Raw genomic sequence first — 20,555 nt, forward strand, 5'->3', positions numbered from 1 at the left:
CTACCAGAACTGCTTCAGATTTTAAAAAGTGCTTTCTTGGAGGGGCAACTCCCTTCCTCTATGATGGAGGCAACGATTGTTGTGATCCATAAGGAGGAAAAAGATAAATTAGATCCTACCTCTTATCGTCCAATATCATTGCTCTGTACAGACGCAAAAATTCTTGCTAAAGTACTGGCAAACCGACTAAAAGGGTGTATTGAGAGCCTTATCCACTCGGATCAATCAGGGTTCATTCCAAACAGGTCAACCAGCATAAACATCAGAAGGGCCTTCCTAAATATACAGATCCCCACTGACAACGAGGGCCCCAGAGCACTGTTGGCCTTAGACGCAGCTAAGGCCTTCGATAGCATTGAGTGGCCATACCTATGGAAGGTATTAGAAAGCTTTGGATTTGGCCCATTGTTTATTAAGTGGGTTCAACTCCTATATAGCGAACCACGAGCAAAAATCAAAATTAATGGTGAAGTCTCAGACACATTTAAGCTCGAGAGAGGGACGAGACAGGGCTGCCCCCTTTCACCGCTCCTGTTCGCACTTGCCATGGAACCTCTTGCTATCAAAACTAGACTAAATAAAGACATACAGGGGTTTAGAAGGGGTTCAGAGGAAGACAAGATATCGCTCTTCGCGGACGATGTCCTGTTTTTTATAGGGAATGTGGATAGCTCGTTGACCACAGTGGTCCAAATGGTCGGGGAGTTTGGAAAGTTTTCGGGACTAGTGGTTAATTGGGATAAGTCGGCCTTACTCCCGATAGATCCGTTGGGGGACCAGACAATAGCCGAAATGCCCCAGTTGAAAACTACAACAAAATTGAAATACTTGGGGGTCTGGATCACTAGCGAGGTCAAGGAGTACACCAGTAATAACATCGCTCCACTACTGTTAAAATTGAAACTAAAAAAAGATATCTGGAGCCGCCTCCCCCTCTCTGTAGCTGGCAGATGCAATTTGATAAAAATGATCTGGCTTCCCCAGATACTATATGCCCTTCACAACTCTCCAGTCTGGGTGAACCAAATATGGTTTAAGCGAATGGAGACACTGTTTAGGGAGTTGGTGTGGAAGGGAGGTCAGGCCAGAATTAGACTTCAGACTATGCAACTGCCGGTGAAGGAGGGGGGGATGGCGGTCCCACACCCGAGAACATATTTCTTGGCATCCCAACTACAGCACATAGTGGGGTGTGGCTCTCAAAAGCTGGGCAATAATAATTTTAAATTGATGCTATCAAGGGCTCCACATACGATCCTAATAGAAGCCCTAGAGGCAAACTCATTTTACTATCAATGCCCAACTGTAAAGCTAATTAACAAGGTATGGCAGACTACGAAAGCTTTGTTGGGATATACTGGTGTAACTGAGTTTGCCCCCCTCTGGCATAATAAGAACCTAACAGAACTTAGAGACATAGAAATTCCTAAAACTTGGGAGAACCAGGGGATAACACGGCTATTACACATGTATGAGGGAAACCTTATTAAAACTTTCTCGGAATTGAGAGATGAATTTAATATAGCAAATAAGACATTCTTTAATTATTTACAGGTTAGGCATGCTCTCCAGACTCAGTTCAAGATCCATCCGATGGTTAGGACTCATACCCCTGTACTTCTCAAAATGATCCAGACTAACATTACAAAAGGTCAAATCTCTGTACTATACGACAAATTGGGGGCCAAATCCATAAGTCAAATCGGGGTGGCTAAGAGCCGAGAAAAGTGGGAAAGAGATATTGGGCTATTGACCCCGGAGAAGTGGAATGAAATCCTATATAGAGGAACACTGGTGTCAATTGCCCCAGCTCAGAGACTGTCCCACCTATTTCTACTCCACCGGGTCTATAATACCCCTAAAAAAATGTTTGCACTAGGTTGGAAGCAAAACGATGAATGCCCCAGGTGTAGGGCAAAAGGGGACCTTATACACATGTTCTGGAGATGCCCCAAGCTCTTTAGATATTGGACAGCAGTGATAATCAAGATCAATAAGATCTTCAAGACCTCTTTAGAACCGGAGGCTAGAACTTGCCTGCTAGGTGATATGGAAGACCATAGAATCCCCGTAGGAGCCATGGAAAGTGTACTTAGGTGCCTATTCCAAGCTCGGAAGCTAATAGCACAGAGATGGCAAGCGCATGTACCTCCAACAGTTGAGAATTGGGTTGAAACAATCAATGCTCTGATTTGGTGCGAGAGGGTAGCCTTTATTAAACAAGGAAACTACAACAGATTTAGAAGAGTGTTGGAGCCTTGGTTGATAGAAATGGGAGTCCCCTTTGAGAGATAGCCCCTGTATAGAGTGTGTAAATACCACTATCTCAGAGGCTGGTAAAGCTCTCTAACGACAAAGAGAAACTAAGGACATCTCTGCACTCTTTGCCTTCCGATGGACTGGATTCTCTTTTATATGCCTCTGGGATTCCGCTTTTTTCTTTTTGCCCTCTCTCCTTCAACCAACTAAAAACTAATTAGGATGAAGATACCTACTCCTATCGCTTTATAATATTGGCGGGGGGGGGGGAGGGGGGAGAAGAGAGGGAGGGGAGGGGGTAAATCAATGAATCTAAATAATGTATGTTTGTTTATTTGTATTAATGTAACTAAATTAAGCAATTTTATACTACAGATATGTAAGCATATAAACCTGAATTTATGTTTATATATTTTTTTTTTTGAAAACAATAAAGAGAAATTAAGATAAAAAAAAAACTTTGCGACGGGAAACTAGACTAGCGGCGACGTAGCGAACACGAAAATCCGTCGTGAAACGCTGTAACTCCTAATTTGCATACCCGACGCTGGTTTACGACGCGAACTCCCCCCAGCGGCGGCCGCGGTATTGCATCTTAAGATCCGACAGTGTAAAACAATTACACCTGTCGGATCTTCTGGCTATCTATGCGTAACTGATTCTATGAATCAGTCGCATAGATAGAAACAGAGATACGACGGCGTATCAGGAGATGATTTATAACACCATCAGGATGGTGTCCCCCGGTTTCGGACCACACCCCCTAGTGATGCCGGTGCACCCCCTGCCTAATCTGACTTCTCCTTTACTCACCTGTGTTGTGATTGACAGGCTGCTATAGCATTGGGGGCGGGAATTTCCGCCGACGTGACATTGCCATAGCAACCTGTCAGAAAGAAGGATGGCCTCCCTGAGGCATTACTGAGCATGTGCGAGATTTGGAGGTGCATGATGGGTAGATGGGCACAGAAATCCAGGAAATGAACATGAGAGGGCTTCAGATGCCCACAACTAAAATGGAAACTGCCTGCTTCCGAGATCAGTAAGAAAATAACTATTTTTAAAGAAAGTAAAAGCGCAAAAAGTATGACAAGTTAGAAATGTTCATTTACAGGTTTTGACAGTTACAAAGCAATGTTTTAAAAAAAAATGTTTGTGGACTGGAATTCCCCTTTAACCACTTCCCGACGGCCGTACGACTATTGACGGCCGCAGGGTGGTTCTAGTTCTCTGAGGCGCCGTCAATTGACGTCCGCCCATTTCTGCGTTCCCCGCGCGCGCTCCCGAGCGTGCAGCGGGGAACTGCTGTGCTGGCCGTGTCCCTTGGACACAGCCAATCACAGATCGCCGTGAGCGGCCAATCGGAGTGGCCGTTTGCTAGGCGATCTGTGCGGCCAATGAGAGATGATCTCATATGTTTACATATGAGATCATTTCTCATTGCCGGCTCTCACAGACAGCGGTGCTGTCAGGGAGAGAGGAGACCGATCTGTGTCTCTTGTACATAGAGACACAGGTCGGTCACCCCCCCAGTCACCCCCCCTCCCCCCACACAGTTAGAACACTATATAGGACACACATTTAACCCCTTCCTCACCCCCTAGTGTTAACCTCTTCCCTGCCAGTCACATTTATACAGTAATTAGTGCATTTTTATAGCACTGATTGCAGAATAAATGTGAATGGTGCCAAAAATGTGTCAAAAGTGTCCGATGTGTCCGCCATAATGTCGCAGTCGCAATAAAAATCGCAGATCGCCGCCATTACTAGTAAAAAAAAAAATAATAATAATAATAATTCTGTCCCTTATTTTGTAGGCGCTATAACTTTTGCGCAAACCAGTCGCTTATTGCAATTTTTTTTTTTTTTACTAAAAATATGTAGAATACGTATCGGCCTAGACTGAGGATAAAATAAAATTTTAAAAAAAATTGAGCTATTTATTATAGCAACAAGTAACATTTTTTTTTTTTTGTCGCTCTATTTTTGTTTATAGCGCAAAAAATAAAAACCGCAGAGGTGATCAAATACCACCAAAAGAAAGCTCTATTTGTGTGGAAAAAGGATGGCAATTTTGTTTGGGAGCCACTTCGCACGGCCGCGTAATTTGTGATTTTCCTAGCTTGTGACGGAAAATATTGATTATATGAAGACAGGAGGCGAGTATCTTATGCATTATCTTTCTTTTAATAATGCTCACAGCAGAAAGTGTATCTAAAACATTCAGTGTAAAAAACTTAAAACAACCACCACCCCCCGCAGTCCATATAGTCACTAACCACGCCCCAACGGGGGACTCCATAAAAGGGGGCTGCTTGTGGTGGATCCTCCTCTTTCTTGATGCGACGCTTACAGGGTAGAACGGCATCGAAGGAGAACGAAACAATGTAATCTTGAGGTCTAGACCGGCCGGTCGACGACGGACGTCTTCTGTGGGGAAGAGACGACTTTTCACCATGACCCAACAGAGGTCCGGGAACGAACGATCCCAACGGGGAAACTAAACCTGGATGTGTTTCATCCAACGGACGGGATTCCGTCTTCCTTCAAACTGGATAATCTGTCTGTCGAACGCAGATTGTCGGTCAGTAGCCTGAAAAGGAGAGAAAAAACAACCGTAATAGGGAGGGTAGGGAGGGAAGATACTCGCCTCCTGTCTTCATATAATCAATATTTTCCGTCACAAGCTAGGAAAATCACAAATTATATATCAGACAGGAGGCTCATATCTTATGCAAGTTCAAAGCTAATATAGCAATCACAACTGTAACACATAGAAAAACATAAGATATTCATTAAGGGAGAACTGATCTGGATATGTGATCTGTAGGTCTGAAGTAAAACTGGCGGAACGTGGTCTCCGAGGACCAGTCCGCTGCTCTCAGTAAATCGTAGAGAGAGCCTCCTGTAACGAGCACCTTCGTGGCCATGGCACCCCTGGTGGAGTGGGCCCCGAAAAGTGTGACGTCTATCCCTGCCATATCCATGGCGGTCCTAACCCAACGCGCCAGAGAGGCGGGGGAGACTGGAAAATGGGGTTTTACATAGGACAGAAGAAGTTGGGAAGAGCCCGCGGGGCGCAGAGCAGAAGTCTGAGATTCGTACGTCTGAAGACAGCGGACGACACAAAGGAACGGATGATCCGGAAAGGAAGGGTAAAAGACCGAGGAGATGCCGGTCTTTGTCCTGCGTACAATGGAGAATTCAACTCCCTGTGGGGAAAACTGACGTCTGGAAATGTCCAGGGCTCTGACATCAGACACTCTCTTGACAGAGAGGAGACAGAGAAGAACAGTCAGTTTTATGGATAACAGTTTAAGTGAAAGGTTATTGTTGTCCCCCCAACTGGCGAACATATCCAGCACCTTGGAAACATCCCAGGTCGCTTGGTATCTAGGCCTGGGGGGACGTTGGAATTTTGCACCTCTCAAAAGACGGCATACTAAAGGGTGTCTGCCAATGGGTAGAGAATCAACAGGTTGGTGATATGCTGAAATGGCTGAACGGTAGATATTAATGGAGCTATACGAGCTACCGGAATCGAAGGAATCGGCTAAATAATTGACCACTAGGGGTACAGGGGCTTGCACGGGATCAACTTGCCGTTGATCACACCAACGAACCCAACGCCCCCAGGCTGATCGATATGCCGATCTAGTCCCGGGGGCCCAGGCCAGGGCGAGGAGGTTTCGAGCTGACTCTGAAAGGATTCTATCAGGGGTAGGGATCCCGATACTAACCACGCGAGAAGTGTGAGATTGCCCTCCAGAACTAGGGGATGGGGTTCCCCGTTCGGGTTGGTGAGGAGGTGTGAGTATTGTGGGAGGTGTCTGGGCGAGTCCACTGACATTGCCAACAACAGAGGGAACCAAGGTTGGGTCGGCCACCAAGGTGTGATCAGTACCACCGTTGCTCCCAGATTGGTTATCCGAAGGAGGAGTCTGGATAGTATCTGGAAGGGGGGAAAGGCGTAGTGAGTCCCCTTCGGCCAAGGTTGGCGAAGAGCGTCTACCGCATAAGCCTCTGGATCTGGTCTCCAGCTGAAGAAGCGGGGTAACTGGCGATTGAGCCGAGAGGCAAATAGATCGAAAGATAGCGGACCCCAAAGCTTCTGCAAAAGGAGAAAGATTGGTCGATCTAGTCTCCAATCGCTGGAATCTCGAAGATATCGAGAGTTCCAGTCGGCCACGGAATTGAGGACTCCCGGGATGTACTCCGCTATAGGCGTGATGTTGTGGGACAGACAAAAGTGCCAGAAGTCCCTGGCGATATAAGCCAAAGTTTTGGATCTGGTGCCCCCCAGTCGGTTGACATACTGCACCGCTGCCACATTGTCCATGCGAAAGAGAATACAGCATGCTGGAGAATGAGGCATGAAGCTCTTGACAGCGAACAGGGCTGCCAATAGTTCCAGTGCATTGATGTGCAGGGAGGATTCTGATTGGGACCAAGTCCCCCCTGTAGAGGCTACGCCGCACCGTGCGCCCCAGCCCAGTCGACTGGCGTCTGACTCTATAACCACGTCTGGACTGGGATTGAATATAGTCCTGCCGTTCCACTCGACGGCATGGTGTAGCCATCATTTCAGTTCCTCTGTGGTCTCCTGACATAGGGGAATCTCGTCTGAATATCCGAGGCCTTGCCTCAGATGCATAATCTTGAGTCTCTGAAGGGCCCTGTAATGCAGGGGAGCCGGGAATATGGCTTGGATAGAGGCAGCCAGTAAGCCTACCAGTCGGGCCAGAGTACGTAGTGAGAGATATCTCTTGCGAAGTGCAGAGCGAATCTCTTTGCGAATAAGTGTAAGTTTGGATTTGGGGAGGCTGAGGGTAGATTGGACGGTGTCCACTGTGAAACCTAAGAATTCCATCTGATGGGATGGGGCTAAGACCGATTTTTCGCGATTGATTATGAATCCCAGATTCTGTATAAGGGACATGGCCCATGACATGTGTAACAGGGCTTGGGACTTTGAGTATGCCATGATGAGAATGTCGTCTAGATAAATAATCAGACGCACCCCTCTGCTCCTTAGAGCTGCCACTACGGGTTTCATGATCTTTGTGAAACACCATGGGGCGGATGATAGGCCGAAGGGGAGGCAAGTAAATTGCCACATCTTGCCTTTCCACGGGAAACGCAGCAGATGCTGAGAGTCCGGGTGTATGGGTACCGTCAGGTAAGCGTCCTTGAGATCTACCTTCACGAGCCAATCTCTGGGTTGGAGAAGGTCTCGTAGGAAGTGAATTCCTTCCATTTTGAAGTGGCGGTACTGGACGTGTTGGTTCAGGCCCCTGAGGTTGATAACTGGGCGGTAGCCCCCCCCTTTTTTGCGAACCAGAAAAAGGTTGCTTACGAAACCTGGGGAAGAAGGGTCTACTTCCACTATGGCCTGCTTGGTAAATAGATCTCTCACCTCCCTGTCTATGAGAAGGCAGCTTCTTTTTGCAAAGTGGATGGGGGGAGGGATTATATTGAGTAGAGGAGGGAAGAGGATGTCTATCGTGAACCCCTCTACGGAATTTAAAATCCACGCGTCTGCCGTAATCGCAGACCAGGCGTGGGTAAAATGTCTCAGACGACCCCCCACTGGGATGAGATCGGGTGCGGTGTAAAGCATACTCACCGGTATAGGGTCTGGATCGAGGGTAGCCGCGTCCCCCGCGTCCGCGCCAGGGTCTGCCTCTGGGGGGAAAGAACGGTGCTGGTTGAGCCACCGGGGCGGAGTAGTTTGGAGCCTGGTACTGATATTGGGTAGTGTTCCTACCCTGTGGCCTGTAAAAATTTGCTGGGCCGGCAGAACGGCCTCTACTTCTGCCAGCCCTGTTGAAAACCTTATTGGTTCCGGTACGTCTCAGAGAATTCTGAGCTTTGTCAAGGCTGGAAAACAGACCAACGAATTTGTTTATGTCTTTAATGACTGAATCCCCAAATAGCATGCCCTCGGCTGATGGGCCGGGTTCAGTCTCAGCCAGGTGTGAGAGTTGGGGATCCAGGCGCATGAGAATGGATCTGCGCCGTTCTACGGAACATGCCGTGTTGGCAGTGCCCGCTAGGCATAGGGCTCTTTGTGCCCAACCTCTCAGTTGTGGTAAATCAACTGCTTGTCCCGAAGTTGCTGCCTGTTCGGACAAATTTAGGATTTTGGTCAGTGGACCGATAAGATCCAAAACTCGGTCCTGTATTGACCGGAAGGACCTCTCGATGCCCTTTTTCTGAAATTTACCTGTTTTAATTAGGTACTTAGTGAGGACCGGGTCTACCTCCGGGGTAGCCACCACTTTCTTGGGCAATGAGGGTCTAGGGCATTCGGCTCTCAGCTTGTTGCGGGCCGTTCTGTCCAGGGACTTCCTGACCCAAAGCTCTACGTATTGTGCCACATGTGGCAGGGGTGTCCACTCTCCGGAACGCGGGTGAGTAATCGCGTCCGGGTGGAAAAAAGGTTCCCCTAGAGCGTCCAATAGGACATCGTCCTGCGTGGCAGGATTGGCGACTGTGTCGGTCGTCATGGCCCCAGCATCCTGATTGACAGATTCAGCATCTGATACTTCTGAGCCCTCAGAAAAGTCAGCCGATTCCTCAGCAGAGGAATCTTCGTACGAATCTGGCTTGGCTCTTCTAGGAATTCTATACCCCTTATGGTGTGTCTCCCTGGGGTCCAGGGGTCGAGCAGATTCAGGTAATTGCTGGGGATGGTAGCCCGTGTTAGGGGCTGCCTGTTGCACGTTATTTTCTTCCCCTGCCGGGGAGTCAATTACCACCAGGGTGTGTTTTCTTTTATGCAGCACTTTACCCTTCTTTAAAGGTGGTTCGCCGCTCTGCGGCGGTGGTGGGTGTACCACATTGGGCTGTAACGCCCAGGCGGGTGAGGCTGTAGAAGCCAGGGCTGCTTGAATGGACATTTGTATAATGTCCTGTAACTGTGTGGCACTCAGCATGTGTGAGGCAGCAGCGGGAGAGGAGTCTCCATTGAGGGGATTTGTCTCAGACATGTCTGATATGATCTCTAGGTATATTAATCCTCAGGCCGATCTAAAATAGTAAAGGTAGGCACTAAAGCAGTGTAAGCAAAGTAGCTTTAAGCTGTGTCTAATATCTGGACCTGTGGTGTATGTCACAGACCGGATAATTATAGGAAGTGCCAGCTAACTGAGGTATTAATCGATTGTTATATAAATCGTTAGAGAATAAAAACTTATCAGTTCCAGGTTCCCACTCTCTTCCCCTCCGTCGGCGCCGAATGGCGACAGAGGGGAAGGGAACCTGGACTCCCCCAGCGGCCCGGGAACGAAGTCTCGCGAGACTACGGCCGCTGGGCGCTGATTGGACGATCGGATGGCGAAGAAGCTCCGCCCCCTCCGAACGCGCGCTCTGTGCGGCAGTGAGTGAGGGAGACGAGCTTTCCCTCAGAATGGTGGTGACAAGCCGCGGTGTGCGCTGGGAGGCCAGCAAAGGAGCTGAGGTGATGTGACAAGGGAGAGAGGGTCTCGAGCGCCAGAGAAACCGTGCGATAGGCACGGGAAGACAAGGAAAATTCTTGTCAGAGACCGGAAATGCGGAACAAGGAATGGAATTCAGTTAATACATAAATAAAATTATATAAAAGTATATAAAATTATATAAATAAATATAACTTAGGGAACAATAATGAGGATAAGCCAGGGGAAGAAAACAGGAGTGGTGGAGAACTCTGTATATCCCTAGCCAACATCAATATATATAAATCTATATATATTTGTCTGATAATAAAAATCTAATGGAATACTTATCTGATCCTGTGAGCAGAAAGAAAGAGGAGGATCCACCACAAGCAGCCCCCTTTTATGGAGTCCCCCGTTGGGGCGTGGTTAGTGACTATATGGACTGCGGGGGGTGGTGGTTGTTTTAAGTTTTTTACACTGAATGTTTTAGATACACTTTCTGCTGTGAGCATTATTAAAAGAAAGATAATGCATAAGATATGAGCCTCCTGTCTGATATATAATTGTCAGTTAAAGCGACGCAGTGCCGAATCGCAAAAAGTCCTCTGGACAGGAAGGGGGTTTAAGTGCCCAGTAAGGAAGTGGTTAAAAGGAGATGTTAAAATGTAAAAAAATATTAAAAAAAAAACCTGCTTTGTCACATGGGAAAACCATGGTACCCAATGTTAACCCAAGTGATCACATAGTAAATGATCTTCCTTATCTTTCTTTCTGTATGGAGGAGCAACAGAGAAACCTTTGGATAGCATGGAGTGAGGGGTGCTGGCCATACAGGGATTAGTTTTTTTTTTTTCAAACAGAGAGCAGAACAAAAAAAAATTAAGAATTCTTCCATCTTCCATGAGGTGGATGGAGGAATCCTCCCTGCTGTGCTATTGTAGACTGACAGTGAAGACTTCGCTGTCAAAATACGCTGATCAGAGCTGCAGTCGGTTGGTTGCAGAGCTAATCTATCAAAAAATTTCCAGCAAACCCATTCTTGAGCAGTTGATTATTATATTGACTTCTGACATATGGGGAAGGCCATAGATAGATCGGAAATTGAGCCAATCTCTGCTGAACCGGACACATTTTGATCCATCTATGGCCAACTTAGATGCTCTTGCACAAGGGTAGGCAACCTCTGCCCTCCAACTGTAGTCAAACTACAAATCCCATCATGCCTCTGCCTCTTGGAGTCATGCCTGTGATTGTTAGGGTCTAGCAATGTCTCATGGGACTTGTAGTTTTAAAAAAAACTGGAGTGCCGAGGTTGCCTCCCCCTGCTCTAGCAGATGGACTTGACTATCAAATTAAAGTCAAACTTCTTCTACACTTTTTAAGCAGTTATCCTTATGGGATAAAAATTGTATATCATTTAATATAAGCTAACCATTCTAAGCACCCTTGTCAGTGTTAAATGGTTTGTCCCAAACCTCTAAATGCCACTTTTGCTGAAAAGCTTGGCCTGTTAAAGGAAGTTGAAAAATATCAGATTAACTGACTGGATCACCAGGTGAAAATAAAGGCAGAAACGCCTAAAAAAGAAAACGAATGCAGCCACTATATCTAAGAATTGGTAAGCTGCAATATATTACATTTTTGTTTTGGGGTTTAATGCAGTTTTACCATGATGCCATGCTTTGCCCATAATTATACAAAGAAACAGGTACATTTTTTAGGTATGAACAGAAAAAAACTGTGCCAGCAAATATTTACTAGTAAACGAAAGGCTGAATAAATAAATTAAATAGCTTAAAAAATAAATGAATAAAAAGGAATGAATTAATGTCCCAAAGTGTACTGATTAGATCTCATTTAGTGTCCACAATCAAGACAAACAACACCACTGTGAACTTGACTTCCGTGAGAAACCGCCACCACATGGAAAGCCGCTAACCAAAACGACAGGTTTATACAGCGTTAGGAAATGCCCAAACGTGGTCCCCGTCCACAAGATTGGAACACTGGAATACAGGAACCCCAACAGTACTTCTTCCGATAGTGAGGATGCTAAGCTCTTTCATACATGCAGTCCATAGATCATAGGTATATGAAAGAAACGGACCATAGCATAATTCCGTATAAACCAATTTAATAAAAAAAAGTATTGTACTTACAAAGGTTGTTCTTTAAAAAGCATATAAAACAATGCCGGCCGGCACTATAGGAGCCCTTCCTCCTTCACATCAACGCGGTGACGTCACTGTACGCCGTCCCAGATGCGTTTCGTCATACGCAGACGTTTTCAATGGGGATTTTTTAGATACCTCTAATGAAGTCCCACCCCTTGGGGACGTAACACATAAGGTGGGGCACCCTTGTGACGTCATCATGTTAAGGTGAAGTTGCTCTGCCAGGCTGGATGTGAGCTGCAAGGGACCGAGCAGTATAGGATTGGTTACCAACGACCACAGTATTGACCACTTGTATGCTGTTACTGTCCTAGGTTTTTGTGCGTATTTGCTGGTTTTATTTATTAAAATGGATAAAGATGGAAAGAATTCGATGTCTGTTTTAATCTCTTCCTGAGGAACTTTGATAAGTGGAAAGCACTGGGGCTATATGGAGACCAGCTGGTGGATGAGACCATTCAGGATGTATAAAAGGTCCTGTATAATGCTGTCTGAGGCTCGGTTCACACTGGAACCGGCTGAAAAATCGCACAGGAACGCTGTGCGTCCCTGTTTTCAGTTTCAGGGACAAATCAGGGCCAAACTTGTGCCTGAATGTGGCACTGAAACAAAGCCAAAGATGCACAGCGTTTCTGTGCAGAGCGCTCTGCAGCCGCCCCAGAGATATGTTTACCAGCACCAGAGATGGTCACATTCTCCTGCTATTAATTTCCCTGCATCCAATTCGCATAGGTGTGAACCCAGCCTAAGGCTGCGTACACACGGTCGGACAAAACCGATGAGAATGGACCGAGGTTCAGTTTCATCGGTCCAAACCGACTGTGTGTATAGCCCATCGGTCTGTTGTCCTTCAGTCCAAAATTTTAAAACATGCTTTAAAATCGAACCGATGGCCCGCTGCCCGATCGGTCCAAACCGATGGTTAGTACAGAAAGCATTGGTTCAAAACCCGCGCATGCTCAGAATCAAGTCGATGCATGCTTGGAAGCCTTGAACTTTGTTTGTTTTATTCAGCACGTCGTGTGTTTGACGTCACCACATTCTGACCCGATCGGTTTTTGGAACGATGGTGTGTACGCACATCAGACCATCAGGCCACTTCAGCGGTGAACCAATGGAAATGGCCCGTCGGACCATTCTCATCGGTTTGGAACGACCGTGTGTACGCGGCCTTAGGCCTAGTACACACGAGAGGATTTATCCGCGGAAACGGTCCGGAGGTCCGTTTCCGCGGATAAATCCTCTGGCGGATTTTGATCTCATGGTTGTACTAACCATGAGATCAAAATCCCTGCGGAATTCCGTCCGCAGTGACGTTTCGCGCCGTCGCCGTGATGATGACGCGGCGACGTGCGCGACGCTGTGATATAAGGACTTCCACGCATGCGTCGAATCATTACGACGCATGCGAGGGATGGATTCGGACGGATTGATCCGGTGAGTCTGTACAGACCAGCGGATCAATCCGTTGGACTGGATTCCAGCGGATCGATTTCTTAGCATGTTAAGAAATTTTGATCCGCTGGAAATCCATCCCCGGGGACAAAAATCTGAGGAAAAATATCCGCTGGATCGTACACACCAGGGGATCTATCCGCTGGAACCCATCCGCGGATCAATTCCAGCGGATCGATCCTCTCGTGTGTACGGGGCCTTAGACTTTCTGTGATTAAGAGTGTCCATGCGGGTGAGCATTAAACTTTTTCTGCATGGTTGGAGGAGTTTTCTTTGGTGAAGAGGTGTTTGGTCCCACATGGAAGTTTTAACCCTTGGAGTTAAAGGGGTTGTCAAGGTTAATTTTTTATTTTCTAAATAGTTTCCTTTAAGCTAGTGCAGGTTAGTCAGCCAGAACAGCTTACTGAGGAGGAACAGGAAGTGAGAAATTCAGACAAAGAAAACAAGGAAAAAAAACATTTAAAAGGGAAATCGAAGGAAAAGGTAAGTGAACCAACAATGCACTAGCTTAAAGAAACCTACCGTATTTTCCGGCGTATAAGGCCCCGTACTCACGACCAAACATGTCTGCTGAAACTGGTCCGCAGACCAGTTTCAGCAGACATGTTTGGCCGTGTGTTGGCCCGAGCGGACCATTTTGGGACGGATCGGACAGGTTTCCAGCGGACAACTGTTTCCCGGACTTGTTTTAAAACAGTCCGCTGGAAACCTGTCCGCCCGGACATGTACGGTCGTCTGTACAGACCTACCGTACATGTCCTGCCGCCCGCATCCCTCGCATGCGTCGAATGACTTCGACGCATGCGTGGAAGCATTTTTAAGGCGGCCCGCCCACGTCGCCGCGTCATTGTCGCGGCGACACCGCGTCATCGACGCGGCGACACCGCGGACACGCCCCGCGTAATGTTTACGCGCGGGCTTCTGTTCGATGGTGTGTATAGCCATCGAACAGAAGTCCCCGGGCAGTCCCCGGCCAGACATGTCCGATGGAAACGGTCTGCAGACCGTTTTCATCGGACATGTCCTGCCGTGAGTACAAGGCCTAAGACGACTTTCTAACCCCTTAAAATCTCGGGGGTTGTCTTATACGCCAGTAACCTAACATCCCTTACCTTATCCTAAGACATGCAGAATCGCGGCCGTACATTTTTTCAAAAGCCGCGCCTCCTACGTCTTCTGTTCCGTGATAGGCGGAACACTCAGCTTCCCAGAAGGCACTGTGTTCAGTGTTCGCCTATCACGGAGGCCCTCTCGTCCTGTGTTTTAGTGTCCGCCTATCACGGAGGCCCTCTCGTCCTCGGACGAGAGGGCCTCCGTGATAGGCGAACACTGAACACAGTGCCTCCTGGGAAGCTGAGTGTTCCGCCTATCACGGAACAGAAGACGTAGGAGGCGCGGCTTTTGAAAAAACGTACGGCCGCGATTCTGCATGTCTTAGGATAAGGTAAGGGCACAGCGAGTCTGGCATGTAATGGGGCACAGTCTGGCATGTAATGGGGCACAGTCTGGCATGTAATGGGGCACAGTCTGGCATGTAGTGGCACAGTCTGGCATGTAATGGTGGCACCGTGAGGCGAGGCATGACTAGTAGGAAGGGGGTAGTCTTATACGGCGAGTTTATCCCAAAACCAACATTTTGGCTGAAAAATTAGGGGGTCGTCTTATACGCCCAGTCGTCTTATACGCCAGCAAATACGGTATTTAGAAAATAAAAAACAAACCTTTACAACCTCTTTAGAATTTAGAATTAAAATTGGGGACTGTATATAGACTCACTATAATAAATTATTTTGGGAATACACTGGTTATATGGGAATAGAAGCTACACTATATATTATTTTTTCACTGTTCTAATGTTTAATGCAGTATATTTGTAGATTTATTTATATTAGATCGAATTTGTGTAGGTGGAATACAAATTTTGTGTTAGCAGCTTTATTTTGTATTGAGGGTGATAGGGGCTACATTGGTGCGCAGTGACATTTCTATGACAGTTTTGGTTTTATTCTTCTAAAATGCTTGCAGCCTGCAGCTATGGAGGTCATGTAACAATATGAATTTCCATAGCCAAGCCACAGTTGCACTTTAAGCTACCGAGAGCTAGGCAATCAGCATTTTCTGAACGATGTCAGCAGTGGCAGCACCCATCATTTTTTCAATACAGATTTCCTTTAAATGTTTATTTTTAAAATAGAGTTTTTTTTTTTTTCATAAATATAATAAATTATACAGACATCAATTTAAAACTTGCATTCAAAAATACATTAAAATAATCCAAAGACAGATTTAGACATGGGAATAAGGGATGGCAAATTACTCCCTATTCTTCGCTGCAGCATCTTCGGATTTTGGTGTTCCACTTTAAAGCTGCCAATGATGGTCCATTTTCCTTCCAATCATCCAGCGAGCTGAAAAAGGTAAAAAAGGACAGATTCCCTCATTCACACAAGTGAGGTGAATGGAGAAATCCTTCCCACTGTGCTATTGTACTCTCACAGAGAGCAGTCTTCTTATGTCAGAATATAGTGATCAGTACTGCAGCCAATTGGCTGCAGCAGCTGATCGAAATACAATTTTCCAATATTCCCATTTGATAGAAGTTGATTATTTGATTGACTTCTGTTGAGCAGGAATGGCCATGGATGAACTGCTGAACTGGCCAAATTTCAAACCATCTATGGCCAGCTTAAGTCCTCTCTAAGCCAGTGCTACCTTTAACCTCTTATCACCGATGTATGACGTTGGGAGGCGGGGCTTAAGAGCATGTGACTGGCTGTCACGGCGGTCACGTGATCCGAAAGCACATTTGGTTAGGCGCTGGTAACTGTGTTAGGAGCGTGCCCCATGCGTGCTCTCAGCACAGCTGTATGCACTGCATTTCACACAAATATTCGGCCTCTCTGTGCCAAGGACCAGGCGCCAAAAGGCTGCATATTTGCATGTTGCCAGCACCAATGGGGTTAAAGGAGGAATTTTCTTTAAAAAATCTTAGTGAGAAACTTTTCTGTCAAGGACATATTAACCACTTGCCGCCCGCCGATGACATATTGACGTCGGCAAAGTGGTTGTAGAATCCTGACTGGACGTCATATGACGTCCTCAGGATTCTGAGCCGCTGCACGCCCCCGGGGGCGCGCATCGCGGCGATCGTTGTTGCAGGGTGTCAGTCTGACACCCCGCAACACCGATCAAGGTAAAGAGTCTCTCACGGAGACTCTTTACTAGGTGATCAGCCGTGTCCAACCACGGCTGATCACGATGTAAACAGAAAGAGCCGTTGATGTCTGACAGACGCGAGTAGAGGAGAGCCGATCGGCGGCTCTCCTGACAGGGGGGGTTCGCGCTGATTGTTTATCAGCGCAGCCCCCCCTCGGATTGCCACACTGGACCACCAGGGAAGGACAAACAAAAAAAAAAGGGACAAAAAAAAAAAGTCTGGAAAAAAAAAGCATTAAAAAATAAAAAAGATGCCAATCAGTGCCCACAAATGGGCACTGACTGGCAACATGGGTAAATCAGTGCCGCCCCACAGTGTCCATCAGTGCCGCCCCACAGTGTCCATCAGTGCCACCCCACAGTGCCCATCCATGCCCAGTGCCCACCTATCAGTGCCGATCTGTGCCACCCATAAGTATCCATCAGTGCCACCCATAAGTGCCGCCCATGAGTGCCCATCTGTGCCGCCTATGAGTGCCCAGTGCCGCCCATGAGTGCCCATCAGTGCCGCCCATGAGTGCCCATCCGTGCCGCCCATAAGTGCCCATCAGTGCCGCCTATGTGTGCCCATCAGTGCCGCATACCAGCGCCGCCAATCAGTGCCACCTCATTTGTGCCCGTCAGTACTACCTCATCGATGTCCATCAGTGCCATCTCATCGGTGCCCATCAGTGCCGCCATATCAGTGCTCGTAATTGAAAGAGAAAACGTACTTATTTACAAAAAAATTAACAGAAATAAATAAAAATGTAATTTTTAAAAAAAATGTTCAGTCTTTTTTTAGTTGTTGCGCAAAAAAAAGAATCGCAGAGGTGATCAAATACCACCAAAAGAAAGCTCTATTTGTGGGGGGGGAAAGGACGCCAATTTTGTTTGGGTACAGTGTAGCATGACCGCGCAATTGCCATTCAAAGTGCGACAGTGCTGAAAGCTGAAAATTGGCTTGGGCGGGAAGGTGTGTAAGTGCCTGGTATGGAAGTGGTTAAAGTACACATGTTAAATTCAACATGAAAACAATGTCTACCATAAAGGCAACCTGTCATTAACGAAGGATCTATAATTAAATCGGTAAACTGCAGTTTGTTGGAGGTAACAATGACCCTGAGCGTGAGCGTAGTATTCTGTAAGTACATACATATTAGAATATTTTGTTGGCTGGGTGTACAAAATGTGATATCTGCTATGTACGGTGAAATCTAGTTGGGAGATATGCCAGCTTGTATAATGACATTTTTTTTTATTGTAATTTTAATTCCCATGACCTTGTTAAAAATGAATACAAGAAAAATATTGCCAAGTGTGTATTTTTATGACAAATATAAGCCTCAAGCAGAAGTAAGAGAGTAAAGGAAGTTCATCCAAAATAGAGATTACTCTTATTTCAGCAAAAAAGGATATGGAGCATAGCTAAATTCTCTTGGTGGATTCTCTTCTGTATGGCCGGGATGTGATGTAGTGTAACTGTTGAATAAATCAAAGAAATGATTCATCAATATTCCCGGTACAGGACACTGCTAAGCCGACTGAACTATTTTGTCAAAATAATTATTTTAAGTTTCAAGCATGAAAACATTTCTTTTGAAAACACATTTCTTTATTCGTAGTACAAATCATCAATTCCTGAAGGGAAACTCTCAGAACTTCTAGTTTGCATTGGCACATACCAATTGTATATTGTTCTGTGATTCAGATGTTCTAAAATAGTTTGCTCTTTTTTGTCAGCTTCAGAGGTTATTTTTATATGGGTTAGCACAGTGTTTCTCAACTCCAGTCCTCAAGGCGCACCAACAGGTCATGTTTTCAGGCTTTCCATTATTTTGCACAGGTGATTTGATCAGTTTCACTGCCTTGGTAATTACCACAGCCATTTCATCTGAGGGAAATCCTGAAAACATGACCTGTTGGGGCGCCTCGAGGACTGGAGTTGAGAAACACTGGGTTAGCAAACTGTCAGCACTGGGGCAGATTCATGTACCGCTGCGCACTTCTTACGGAGGCGCAGCGTCCCGTTTTTGCCCTGCGCCCCCGCAAATTATTTACGCTACGCTTCATTCACGAAGCAGTAGCCACGTAATTTGCGTGGGCGCTCCTCAAAAATGCCCGGCGTAAGGGCGCGTAATTTAAATGATCCCGTAGGGGGCGTGGATCATTTAAATTACGCCGAACGTAGTGCGCATGCTCCGTCGGGAAACTTTCCCGACGTGCATTGCGGCAAATGACGTCGCAAGGACGTCATTTGCTTCAAAGTGAACGTGAATGGCGTCCAGCGCCTTTCACGATTCACTTACGCAAACGACGTTAAATTTTAAATTCGCGACGCGGGAACGACGGGTATACGTAGCATTGGCTGCCCCTGCTAATAGCAGGGGCAGCCTTACGCAAAAACCGACGTACGCAAACGACGTAAACTGCGTACGCAGGGCTCGCGTAGGGTTGTGAATCGGCGTTAGTATGCAATTTGCATACTATACGCTGACCACAACGGGAATGCCACCTAGCGGCCTGCGTAAGAATGCAGCCTAAGATATGACGGCATAAGGAGCCTTATGCCAGTCATTTCTTAGGCTGCAGTCGGCGTAACGAGGTTCCTGAATCAGGAGTAACTATGGTTACGCAGACGCAATTGCTACCTGAATCTGGGCCCTTGTGATCTAGAATGAGGGTATATAAGGTGAGAGCGGTAGAGTTAGTTGGGAGTTGGTATTATGAAGCAGACTCAAGGTAGGACTCTGGGGACTTATGCCGCGTACACACGATCATTTTTCTGCATGAAAAAAACGTTGTTTTTAAAAAATTTCATTTAAAATGATCGTGTGTGGGCTTCACATAATTTTTCAGGTTCTGAAAAACGACAAAAAAAACTTGAACATGCTGCACTTTTTAACGTAGTTTTAAACAATGTCGTTTTTCGGGTTGTAAAAAATGATCGTGTGTGGGCTAAAATGACGTTAAAAACCCGCACATGCTCAGAAGCAAGTTATGAGACGGGAGCGCTCGTTCTGGTAAAACTACCGTTCATAATGGAGTAAGCACATTCATCACGCTGTAACAGACAAAAAGGCGCGAATCGTCTTTTACTAACACGGAATCAGCTAAAGCAGCCCAAAGGCGAATAGAACTTCCCCTTTATACTGCTGTCGTACGTGTTGTACGTCACAGCGCTTTGCTAGATCATTTTTTTAAAACAATGGTGTGTGGGCAACGTCGTTTTAATGATGAAGTTGGTGCTGGCGTAACGTAACTCATTTACGTTACGCCGCCGCAAGTTTTTCAGGCAAGTGCTGTATTCACAAAGCACTTGCCTGTAAAGTTGCGGCGGCGTAGCTTAAATCCACCCGGCGGAATTCAAATTCGGCGGGTAGGGGGCGTGTATCATTTAAATGATACTTGTCCCCGCGCCGAACGAACTGAATCCCAGTGCGCATGCTCCAAATGACGTCGACAACTCGTCATGCTTTCGTCGTGAACGTAAATTACGTCCAGCCGTATTCGTGAACGACTTACGCAAACGACGTAAAAATTTCAAAACTCGGCGCGGGAACGACGGCCATACTTAACATAGGATACGCCGCACATACCCCTCATATAGCAGGGGTAACTATACGCCGGAAAAAGCCGAACGCAAACGACGTAAAAAAAAAGCGCCGGGTGGTCATTCGTTTCTGAATCGCCGTAAATACTAATTTGCATATTCCTTGCATAAACAAACGGAAGCGCCACCTAGGGGCCAGCGTGAAATTGCAGCCTAAGATCCGACGGTGTAAGACACTTACACCTGTCGGATCTTAGGCATATCTATTCGTAACCTAATTCTATGAATCAGGCGCATTAATACGACGACCGGACTCAGAGATACGACGGCGTATCAGGAGATACGCCGGCGTATCTCTTTTCTGAATCCGGCCCATTGTTTTTTCTACATGCTGAAAAACAATGTTTTTTTTCATGCTGAAAAATGATCGTGTGTACGCGGCATAAGGATTAAAGCAGTTGTATACCCAAATCTCTAACTTTCCATGTAATTACGTCT

Source organism: Rana temporaria, chromosome 5 (assembly GCF_905171775.1).
Source record: "Rana temporaria chromosome 5, aRanTem1.1, whole genome shotgun sequence".
Taxonomy (NCBI): Eukaryota; Metazoa; Chordata; class Amphibia; order Anura; family Ranidae; genus Rana; species Rana temporaria.